We start from the raw sequence: 12,477 nt of genomic DNA, 5'->3' as shown, positions 1-12,477 counted from the left end.
ATCCAAATATGTGTGAGAATGAGAAGGAAGCACTCCCAGTGTCGAGCAGACATCAGAACCTGACGCGCAGCCAATGTCAACAAGGTCCGGAAAAAGAAAAGCAGGATTCGCAGGTCCAGTCATATCTCTCGACAACACTGAATTTGGCTCGAGAGCACATCCATTAACCCGCAATGTGTCTTTGGTCATAAATTTACTGTAATTCCCATTTTCCCTTTTCCATCTTGATCAAATAGTAAGTGACTTTCTCGTTAGCGCAGTCCGCTTCACACTTGAACCTGAAACCAGCTGTGCTCAAGTCCACAGTCTTACAGAGCTACTATTCGTCATTGCCCCCTGAAGACAAACTACAGGCTCATTTTACTCTTTATTATGGACGTTAAAAACTAACCATAGTTCTGCATGGTGCTCATGAAGAAAACCTGAAATCCTTTAGTTGCTTTGGGACATTTTGAATGGTACTTTTTACAATGTCTTCATTTTAAATGAAAAGGGGGCTTTATTGTTGGTAGCACAGCTGCCGAACGACTGCACAGAGACCAGTAATAGAAAATCATAGATTATAAAGACCTTGTGATAGAATTTGATTACAGTGTCAGACCAAACTGCAAGTACAATTTGAAAGTCCAAAGTCTATGAAGAAAATTCATACAAATTCAAAAACAATACAAAGAAATGTCCTGTCTTAAGAGAGATCTGTTCTGGCATATTTTTCAACATTTGTAATATCTACCTTTCATGCATTTGGTTTCCTTAAGTGAATATTGTATGGAAGATTTATCACCTTGTCTAAAATCCTGTTTTCCTGGTGACAGCACCCTGTCTTTCTTGGACTCCACTTTTTTGAAACTCTCTGAAACGCTCCCTCTCCAAAAGGGTTATTTCCTTGTCTGTCACGGATGAGTTATGATGTCAACAGCACACGATAGATTTCCTGCCAGTGGCTCTGGATTTCGCGTCTGGCAACAAGATGACCCTGCTGGTTTACACTGAGAGGTCACTCCTGTTGTGTTTTTGATTGTTATCCTAAGTCTGTCGGCTTGTGTCTTTCCGTATCTAGCCTGAAGTCCCATAAGTAAACAGCCTGTAGAGTAAATATAAAAAGTTTATTATGTAACTAATTACATTTCTAAGTATTAACAGTCCTCTTATTACACCAGTAGATTTGTTTGTACAAAATGAGCTTTCCAGTGGCTGTACAGATGGTGCCACAGGTCATTTGCGCACCACAGTGAACTTTTAAGTTCCTCATAAAATGGGATCTTAAATGCTTGACAGTGAATGGTCACATACTGTAACTCACCTCCTAATTTATATGCGTGCCCTTGCGCTTCGAACCCCCTTATTTCCCTGTTCTCATCTAACGCTTACTCCTGCATTCTTTGCTGCTTAGATGAAGAAGATATGGTTTCTGCATTCTCTATTCCTTCTCAGTGGAAGCAATCTTAACGTAAGGCTGGTTTCAAATTACAGAAGAATACAATGTTCCCCACACAGAACCCGTTTCATGCCCGCAGACAATCCCTGCTGACCACTGCTGAGAAAGTTTTACGTTTGCACAGATGCTGCCGACAAAGGCACATGCTTCATGGGGAGAAAGACCAACTTTGTGGGTTGGGTTTAGAGGAAGCCATATTTTGAAACTCAGCTGACAACAAAGCGCAAGGATAAGACCACCAAGGCATTGTTGAGGTTTTTGTTTTATTTCCACATCTCCTAATTTAAACTATTGGTGTCATTTTAAAGGTTTTACATTGGGATCAGGAGAGGCATCTGCAACCAACCTGAACCCAAATGAAGTTCATCCCCTTTCATTTCAATTTCTAACACCTCATAAAAGCATTTGTTTGACAAGGGCTCAAAAGCCAATCACAAGTGCCGCCATAAATACCCTGTGATACTTAAGGCTCTAGGGGAGCTTGTTTAAAGGAAGCTGAGATTGATATGTTTTGCATAACTCGTTCTTCCCTAAAGAATATCTCCTTTTTTTTCTTTCTTTTCTGTGCCTCTGTTATTCAGAAGGTCTTTACCCTCAGGGAGGGTCAGCACTCAACTGCATCCAGCTCTGTACATTCTTAGATTATTCTTTTTTTTTAGATATTAGATTATGGTGATGGAGATTACAGTTAAAATATGGCTTCCTTTCATCATGCCTAAGAAGCTCCTGGTAGCCTGTACTTTCAAGAAAACATATCTGAACAAGGAAATCCCTTTGATTACATGGCAGTTTATGGAAAACACTAACACAACATCCGCCCTTATTTATCAGTTTTGATTTATCTTCACAAATGACTTCCACATGGACTAGCATGAAGATTTCTAGCCCATCAATTAACAACATATGGTCAGGTTCTGTGTGCTTTCTTTAGTTCAGTGTACTTTCCTTGAAACACACAGAACTAAATAATTTTTTCTCTGCACATCTCAACATTTATTTTTATGTGTGATTTGAATATTTTTATTTTTTTTAAAGACAGAGGGTTTAGGCACTGTTTCAAGGGATTTTCCTGTAGAGTTGTGTAAAACTCTTATAAGCAGCTAGTCTCTCACCTGCAGTAAATAGCTGCTGGATCGCGTTCTCTGTTTCAGGGAAGTCATTCGAACAGTTGCTGATCAGCTGTTTCTCAAGATTGTGCCGGTCTCAGAAAATTCCAACTGTGAGATAGAAACACGTGCCTTCTATGGTATGGTACTTCTATGGTATGGTACAAAAATAATGCCCATCAATAGGCTATGAAACAAGTCTGATCATCTGCAGGATACAATGGTCCACCGACCATGCAATGACACCGAGCCAACTGGACTTGCTTTGTTGAGGAGAATAGTGACAAAGCAAACAACTGTCTGATGCAAAAGTAACACGGTGTGTGTGCATGCGTACGTGGGTGTGTGTATAAACCTCAAAGAAACTGCAGTGACATTTTTGAGGTTTAAATTGTTTTACATGGAAAATATTCCCTCTTCTGTAGCACTGTTTTGAGTACCTCTTCGTTTGACTCCCCGACCAGAATTTCTTCCTGATGCCACAAACTGATGCTCTAACTGCTGTCTGTTGCAGGCAAAACATACAACTGCTCAGCTCAGAAGAAAGAAAAACATATATATATAATATATATACATACACATACATGTCCATTGAACATCAACTCCAATCTTATCTTTGCTTAACAGCAAGCTGCCCAGGTTGCTGTTGTAGCGGTCCAAAATGTAATCCATATCCCTTTCCATTTAGTCTCTCATCCTGCCTGTAACACTCCAAGATATTTGGCTACATTTGTTGCTCCTTACAGGAGATCCACCATGAACTGCAAGGCCATCATGTAATGCAGTATTAAAACAGGTTGTGCTCACTTCATTTTTGAACCCATCATGTTAGGTTAGCAGCTACTGGACTTTTAAATGAAAAGACTTGCAAACAGCACGAGCATACAGAAAAATCCTGGTGGATGAAAAAGCTTTGTGGAAAAAACACTGTTCCACATAACTGGCTTCATAAAGTCAAAGGCTCATTCTCATATTTCCAAAACAGCTTGAATTCCAAATATCCTCCACCTGCTCTCTGAATCTGTACGACTTTGGATCCCTGTTGAGAGTTCTGCTTCTTTGTGACTCATCTGCTGGTCATTAATTTACTCACTTAGTTGTAATTGCTGCAGTCTGGTAGCATTGGTTTTCATGTTCCTTTCATGTTTTTTGGTCAGAGCGAAAGTGAAGCTCAAGTGGAGGCCCCAGCTACAGCAGGAAAACAGCACGCAGTGACCAGTATCAGAGGTTTGATGTGGTTTTCGAATCACCAGCATCACCCAGGGTTTTGCATCAGCTGTCCTTGACAGGAAATATGAGTGGTCCTTATCTCAGGGGAGAGGAGAGCAGCGCAGGAGAGAAAACAGAGGAGCACTTACGAAGATTTGCAGACAAACTGGAAGTGAAAAAGAAACAACCTGTCAAGACGTTGCATATAAATGATGGTGCTCCAAACAGGAGAAAAAAAAAATTCACCTATTCAGGAAAATGTTCATGCTTTCTTGGCCACTACAGTTATTTCTCACTGATTCAGCAAAGTGTTTTAAAAACATGGGTGGGTTATAGCATAATAAGATCAAAATCATTAATACACAAATAAAATTTCTCTCTCCTGTGTCGGTACGAAGGCAGAATTAACTCAGATTAAGGAAAAACTTTCCATAATTCTAGATCACAAGGGAAGAAAGTGAATAAATTTGGGTGAGCGCTTCTGAGGAGGAAATGGTAATTTTGTCTTTGATAAGTAATTTGCCAACAAAGCAATGATACAGCATGAATCAGTCATGCATATCCCTCTGTAGTGACTGTTGTATCACTAACAGACTGATTGCCTTTCTGACTGATAAACTAAACTATTAAATTCATCCTCAGAGTCACCAGCAACGACTCACTTTGCTAGATAAGCAGTTGTGATGACTTTTAGCGGGTGTACACAGACAGAGTCATGTCAGACAGATCAGATACAAGTCAATTACATAACATAGACAAGCAGTCATGGCAGACATTTTTGCTGATGTAGAGTGTGAGTTATTTCCTCTGCTGCAAGCCCCAGGTGTCTGATCAGGGTAGCGAGTCAGCATTTGGACTGTGTATTAACACAGTGTGATTAAGCACCGAGGTCTGGCACAAACAGAGAGTTGACTCTCTTAAAGATCTGCTTGCACGCCAAATCTACAATCTACTGTGGCTGGATTAGCCTACAGCTGCATCTTACAAATGAAGCTGCATGCAGATGCTCACATTTCTACAGCCAACACACTTACAGTACATACAGTGACAGCACACAAACTAATAAATCCTCACACCTGTACATACTTGCGTATTCAAACACTGATGTACTTACCCAAGTAAAAGAGGCTCCCCAGACTCATTTACAACATCAAAGGACTGACATGTGGTGAACCTGTGTGTGGCACTTGGATAATTACATGCTGAGAAGTGCAAATACGTATTAAATAATGCCTAATTTATGAGGTCCCTGAGAGCTAGATAGAAGGCTAACATCAGTTGCAATGCCATAGAATCCGGGTGATTTGCACCTTCTGGAAGAAAAAAAACCCTCCAGTTTTGACCCTCTTTTACCAATCTACCAATCTGTGCTCAGATAACCAGCTGCTCGATGGAGCTTAGCTTGTGAGGTTTATTATGAAGAGCTGTAATTATCTTCTCTCTAACTTTTCTGCTCTAATTATTGTTTTTTTATTTTCACAAAAAGAAAGTAACAACAAGAACATTCTAAACTATTTATTCTCCTGATACATAGAGAGTAAAGAAATGTCAATCTATGCTCGGTAAACACCTAAGGAGAGATAAATATTTAAATTATTCTTTGATAAATGTTAATAAGTTTGGTTTGTATTTCTAGACATGCATGAATTTTCTTTGTCGGTACAACAGAAATTTGCCCTGCTTCAAGTTGTAATTATAAGCTAGTTGTTACAGAAAAAACAAATCGATAAAGTGGCGTGCAAAAGTTTGGGCACCTCTCACTAGAATTTTACTAGTTGTATAAAAATAAGTTATTTTAAAAAGGACCGTATTTGTTAGAGGAATCAAGTTGAAGATGAGACATTTCTTTGAAAAAGTTTATGCGTGATTTCCTTTTTTGTTTCCATCTTAATGCACTTTTTCATCATGCAAATAGACAAAGAGGCCCAAACTAAAAGTTTGGTCAGCCTTCACAACGTGTAACCTTTTGGCTAGTATGGTAGCTTGGAAACAATTTTTTTTACAGCCACCTTAAATTAAATGTTTTACTTTTTCATTGTTTGTAGGATTTTAATCCATGCAGGGATCCTGCTTGCATGCAGAGTTCTTTTAAGGATCCATCCACACATCCGTTTTGGGGACTGTGAGGTCAGTGGCAATACCTTAAGCTTGCACCTCAAAAGGTGAGCATGTGTGAATTTTTAATTGTCTTTAGGATAATCAGCCTCCTTTTTGTCTTGAGCTTTATTTACATTTGACCAAATTTTGCTGGTATGTTTTAGTTTTATTCCATTCTTCCCTCTCACAAAGAAACGCTCTCCATACTACAGTCACAAAGCATGCCAGCATTATCAAACATTCCTTTGATCATTTCAATCAAGAAGTTCTAGTTTGACTTCATTGGTATACATGAATTGTTTCCAACATGGATCAGGCTTGTTTACATGGTGACTTGCACATTTCTGATGCTGAATGTTGTGGTGAAGACACAGAAAGGTTTTCTTCAGATCAGCCTCTTCTGATGCTTATATTTGTTCAGAGATGCAGTAGGACAGGGAACCATCATTCCAGAGTTTACTAGAATGTTATGAAAGGCCTTTGTAATGCTACAACAGTATTTTAGGAAATATTTACTTGGTCCTCCAGACCTCAGCTTGATGATATTTTAATTGCATTATGTGTTCTGACCTGAAAATTCCTTGCTCACTTTCTTTGTTGGCATTAGTTATTGTAATTTTCAGTATTTTAGGCCAGGGTTTAAGGAATCAGACCGTTTTTAATTTAGAAAATGTGCATCACATGGCTCCCTCTAACAATACCTGTGAACAAGCTATAATCTCAACTGTTTTACTTATATAAACTCAAATTTACCGGGATGCCCAAACTTGGTGTCCTTCGATTGTGCTTTAATTGTTGATTCTTAAGAATCAGTCATGTAAAAAAAAGAAAAAGTATATAAAGAATAGTTCAATTGTTCAACAAAATATAAGACACTATTCTTACTTAGCATGTGTAAAAATTCAAAGTTCATCATTAACAGTGACTTTTAAAGATCATTTCATTGTCTACTCAGTTAACAGTTCACAATTTAAATAAGGAGTTCCCAAATTTTTGCACCCCACTGTAAAGATAAGTCTGCTAATGTTGAACTTTTCCTTTAAATAGACGAAAAGTATATGATACCACTAAGGATACATAGATGTAACTGTGAGTGTATGCGCAAGTTTGTCCCAGTTGCTAAGTGTGCGTCACAGACGTGTGTCTTAGGCGGGGTGTGTTGAAGGGAGGTCAAACCTTGGTCTGGGTAATTTGCCACAGATGAAACCCGACTCCATTCCAGGGGACCAGTGCAAGTAAACGTTTCAAAGCTGCAGGAAATCTATTAGCACCTGGCGGGACTCCCCACACGTCCTATTCTGTCCTCTCTTTCCCCCTCCCTCCATCCCTCTATCCCCATCCCACCCTAGTTAATAAAGCCACACAAGACCACCGCACTCCTGCTGTGCCACTAAAGGCAGGAGATTAGTGAGTGTATGTGTGCGCACGTGTGTCTGTCTGTGGCGTGTGGCGAGGTGTGCCTTTACGCCTGTAGTATGTGCACCTCAGATTGTGTATGCAGAAAGTGCATGAAACGTATCTGGACCGATCCTTTCGAAACACGTGGAGCCAGTTAGCCGTGAATGAGGTGCCAGACAAGCATGTAGCAGCTGCCACACTAGAAACAATAGCTCATGATCCAGTCACAGTAGGCCACAGTCACTGCAGGGAGAGAGCTGACTCCAGGTCAAATTATATGTGTTTCTTCAATTGCTGAGATAATATTTGTGCTCAGGTCATGTGAACTGTGGTCAGTTTGTCACTTATTTCTTTAATTCTATAAGCATTTTTCATATCAATGAATAGTAGATAATAGAGTCTTGTGTCATCTGTTTATATTTTTTATGTTCTCTAGTTTGGCTATTCATTTTGCACGTGAAGCTCTCGTCTAATGAAACACAGGAGCTTGGACGCTATTAACTGACTCCCTTATACATTTATGTTGATTTGACTTACTGCTGAAGTGTGTGTCTGTCCATGTGAAAGGAGACCAGTTACCTGACTATATAAGATGCTCAATATTTTAAAGAAGGTAAATCTGCCACATTTATTGGTGTAAACTGTAGTATGCCTTTCTATAATGGAAAGCTTTAGAGACAAAAGAGTTTACAAACACAAGGTTCCTGTGCGGTGCTGCATTCCCTCTGCGTTTGTATGGCTTTACTGACGTACATGTACATGTTGTATTGTCCAAAATATGTGGGACATCCTGTACTTGTGGTCTACCCCTCTTTGTATTTGTGCTGTTGTTCTTCTTTTCACTTTGCTAAGCTAAGTAAAACTGAGTAAATAACTGAAATCGTCCAGTGCTGCTATTCTCTGTTTCTGATCCACCTTTTTTGTTCTTTGTATTTTTCCGTGCTTCTTCCCCTTCACAGTGAACAACATCCTGGTTGCCCCCGCTCGGGTTCAATTCAGCTTTCAACCATTCTCTGCAGCTTCCATGTTCGCAGCATTCACTTAATCCTTCACTTTGCATGTAGTCAGAGCTACAGATACAAGCATGTGACTTTGATAGTAGGTCAATAGGAAAGGTTTTCTTTCATTCATAGCTGTAAAAGAAGCATTTCATGAGTACAGCCTTTGTAACTTGTACAATGTCAGGATCGCTAAATGCCAGTGGCTTAAAAGCATTACCATAACCTTTAATGTCAGAAATGAATGCAGAAACCCCCCTAATAGTGGTTCCTATCTAATGACAAGTTGAGAGGGACTCCTGCAGTTACAAAAAATTGTGTTTGTATTGAAAATTAGTTTTTTCTTACCTCTCTTAATTTGTGGCCTCAGTAATATTTTTTTTTAGACCCTAGAGTAAATTATCTATAAATTGTGCATTAGGACAGGAGTATGTTCAAATGTATGTTCATGGCTTCAAACAAACCAATATGTGACGCTGAAATCGAGGAGCTATAAAAATGCTTTGCGGCTTCAGAAACAAATAACTGTTTTGTCAGATGAGTGCCTCAAGAAACGTAATTATACTGAGGTCTGCCTGCCTTAAGATAAATAATTGAAATGAAGTTCATGCTTGGTTATTCAGTTTATATCATTTAATTCCCGAGCAGACGATCTGGGAAATTAGAGATCTTCCAACAGATAATACTGTTTTGGCTTGACATTGAGTCCAGTGGTTGGAGTTTTGCTTTCAAAGCTGTTGTTATTAAGTGGGATCTGCGTCAGTCTCTCCTGTGTAGTTTGTCTTTGTTTTTTGACTGCCTGGATAAAGAAAACCCTGGCAGCAAACACTGAGCTGTCAAAGTTCATCAATCGCCACAGTTTCAAAACCAGACAAACCCAAATAGCCAAAATCCTGAATTAGAACATTGGTTTACTTAAGCTTAGACAGTATTTAAGCATAATTAAGTCTACATCATTCTCTACATGCTGTGAAAAATCTGATTATCTAAATCAACTGTGTCTGTTGAATGTTTGGGCAGTCCTGATCATGCTCACCGATTCACCGGCTAGCTTGTGTTCAGAGTCCAACCTAATTGGATTTATGTGCGGGAATGTTTTCCAAAGCCACACTTGTGAAATACCTCCACATCTGCTGCCCATTAGCAGTGGACATAACACACAACAGAGAGAGGAAAGCCCCCAACGCCTTGATTCATTGGACTGCGGCTCTACTTTTATTGCAGCGGAGGAAAAGGCCTTACTGCAGCGTAACAACACAGAGAACCCTCCCTTATCTGTCTTCTTCCTCCCCTGTTATCTATTTCATTTGTTTTTCTTTGATCATTTAATTCCTCAATTCACATGTTATCTCTTTGTCCAACCTCTTACTCCCTTTATGCTAAAAACTGTCAGTCTTTCTACAGCTGTTGTCTTTTCCCCTCAAGTGCAGACATATCGTCTTTGGAGGTTTGCTCTCTTTCTTTCATCTATTTCCTTTCAGTCTTAAGTATTCTCTTGTTGAATTTTTCCTCCCTAAATTCATCCAACAGGTCTTACTTTCCATCTGCTAACTCAGCCCAACTTCCCCACTCTTTGTGCTCTCGTGCCCAGTGATTGGACAGTCATTTATCTATGTCAGTATGACTTCCATCTCAAAACCTTTCCCCGTGTCACTCCCCAAGGCAAAGACGTCCTCCTGTTTCATCCCTCTGTAGGCATGAGGAGAAGCTAGCAAGGGGGTCTGACAACCTCTTGACCCCTCATCTGTCATCTGCAAGGGGAAAAGCACCCTCTTAATTGGGGGAAAGCGTTGAGGGGTTGGGGGGCTGGTATAGAGGTTGTTATTCTAGTGTTGGAGGGGTCAGAGGTGAAAAGGGGGAGATCACACCGGTGATTAGGCTCCTTCATGTGCAGGGATGGAGGGCAGCAAGGACATAGGGAGTGTTTGCTGGGCAGCTGGGGTGTAAAGCAATTAAAAGGAAATGGGTAAAGTTTTGCATTTAGGATGATCGCTGCTGTTAATGGTACTGCCAAGGGTCAAAGCGTGTATACCCGCAGGCTGGTAAGCTGAGTTTATCGTAAAATCTTTAACTGTCTGGAAAAAAATGGCCCTGTTGGTATAAACACAGAAGCCTTGATGGTCAGAATAGTCGGAAAGGAATGGAACTCAAACTATTTGGTACACCAAGAATGTACACTCTCGAGGGATACACGTGCAAAACGTGATTTTAACCTTTTGAACTACAGTCTCCAAATTGCTCATATTTTCAGTAATCAGAGGCTCAAATCCAGCTAGATAAGTACATCAGCTTAAAATCACACATGTTGGCAAAGTAAGTCTCCCTCTATCCACCTGATGATGAACACAGCACATCTCTTTGAGTCTCCCTCCTCCGCCTCCTCACTTCCCCAGTCCACACCTCTTTACGTGGCTTGCTAGCCATGAAATAGATGTGTGGGTGTGAAGAGAGAGAGCAACAGTGAGTAAAAAATCTGAAACTGAAAAATACAGTAGAGGTGAGTACAGTTCTGTGCAATATTCCTTAGTTAACAAATTATTCTAAATTGCATAACCTAAGCATAACTGCGATAGTCTTTTCTCTTTTTCCCTTTATTAACAAGCAATATCAAATTCAATTGAATACTTAGAGAAGCTGTATTGAAAATACAGGCCCCAAGATAGAAGCTCAAGACAACAATGTGAATAAATCTGTGACTTAAGCTTAAAAAATAGCACATCAGTGCTTTCCAGCTACAAAATTAAAAAATCATTCAAGGTCTGGAAATTGACAATAAAATGTGGTCCTGCTCAGTTTTGGCCATATTTGCTATGTCTACCAGACATGCAAGTTGTATAAAATTAGCCATTTTGCCACATATCAGAGCTGCAGTGGTTGATCTTTTGCAGGTACATTCACAGTCTACTACTAGAAGATGTAAAGGGTTGACAAGTGTCTCAAACTTGTCATAGGGTTATCAGTGGATATCAGAGTTTCTGTAACAATTCAGACAGTGTGAAAGACTCAGACAAAACTGCCAGATTAAATTGTCCCGAAAGAAAAAGAGAAAAACCCTGACAAAATTTAGGAGCATATTCTTTTGTAAAATGTGACCAAGGTTAATTTGTTCAGCTCATAAAGGGTCCAGCTTGTTGTTTTTAACCTGACCAGATCTGCAAAAAAAATGAATGCACAGTCCTTACAGTTAAGCACAGAAGTGGGACTATGATGATATGGGGCTGTCTGTGTTCAAAAGATGTTGGGGAGCTGGAATTTTACAAATGGCACAATGAATGCTTGTATTTTGACCAAAAATAGAGTCTAAGCAGATTACTGGCAATCTGCAGAAGCCTCGCAGAAGGAGAATGTTCCTCCATGGAAATCACCCAGAGCACACAGCCAAAATCATATAAGAGCTTCTAAAGGAGAAAAATGTGAAATTGATGACTTGGCCAAAGTTGACACATGATTTAAATCTAACAGAAAAAAGGATAGATAGAGCAATACATCCCCTGCAGCCAAGAGCAGCTGAATCCACTCTTAATAATTTAGTCCAACATTGATATCCTCTCTGCAAAGGAAGATAGTCTGTCATCAAAAACATACAAAGGTAATCTAAAAATGTTTGTATGAAAGTTTTTAAACTGCATACTTAGTATTTTATTTTACATTCTGACAAATTTCCCACTGTTCAACATAATAAAATCGCTGTAATTAGATAAACATTTTGAATGATTTCAGCATTAAAGTTAGATGGCCTGAAAGCGTTCTCACTTCTGATGTATACTGTGAATGGTGCATGTTAAAAGAGCCTCTCAGTGTGGAATTATCATGTTATTCGAGGTGAAATTAACACAGTTTTCATTTAAAACTTCTTATCTCTGTCAATTTAAAGAGTATTTGGGTTTGCATGTATTAGTGTGTGGCAAGCAGAGTAAACTAGACTATTCCAACTCAGCTGGAGCTAGCAACTGCCAAGCAAGGGTGGACACTTTAAGCTACTTGCTGCATTTTATGTTCTTAACTTGACAAGATCCAAGCAACATTTCTGATCTGGAACATCTTAATAATGCCCCAGATACTCGTAAGGAAGATGTCAATCACAGATTAGTTCAATTCAGTTGCTTTCAGCCCATATTCTTCCCACATTGCATAGAGCGAGGGGTATGTGTGATGTCAGTGAGATAGTCAAAGTGTCTTTTTTTTTTTATTGGAAAACCAGAACTGACAACCCCAACCGGTGTGATGAGAT

This window comes from Leuresthes tenuis, unplaced genomic scaffold, assembly GCF_036924035.1.
Source record: "Leuresthes tenuis unplaced genomic scaffold, fLeuTen1.0.hap1 SCAF_23, whole genome shotgun sequence".
Lineage (NCBI taxonomy): Eukaryota > Metazoa > Chordata > Actinopteri > Atheriniformes > Atherinopsidae > Leuresthes > Leuresthes tenuis.
This window is presented reverse-complemented; position numbering follows the sequence as displayed.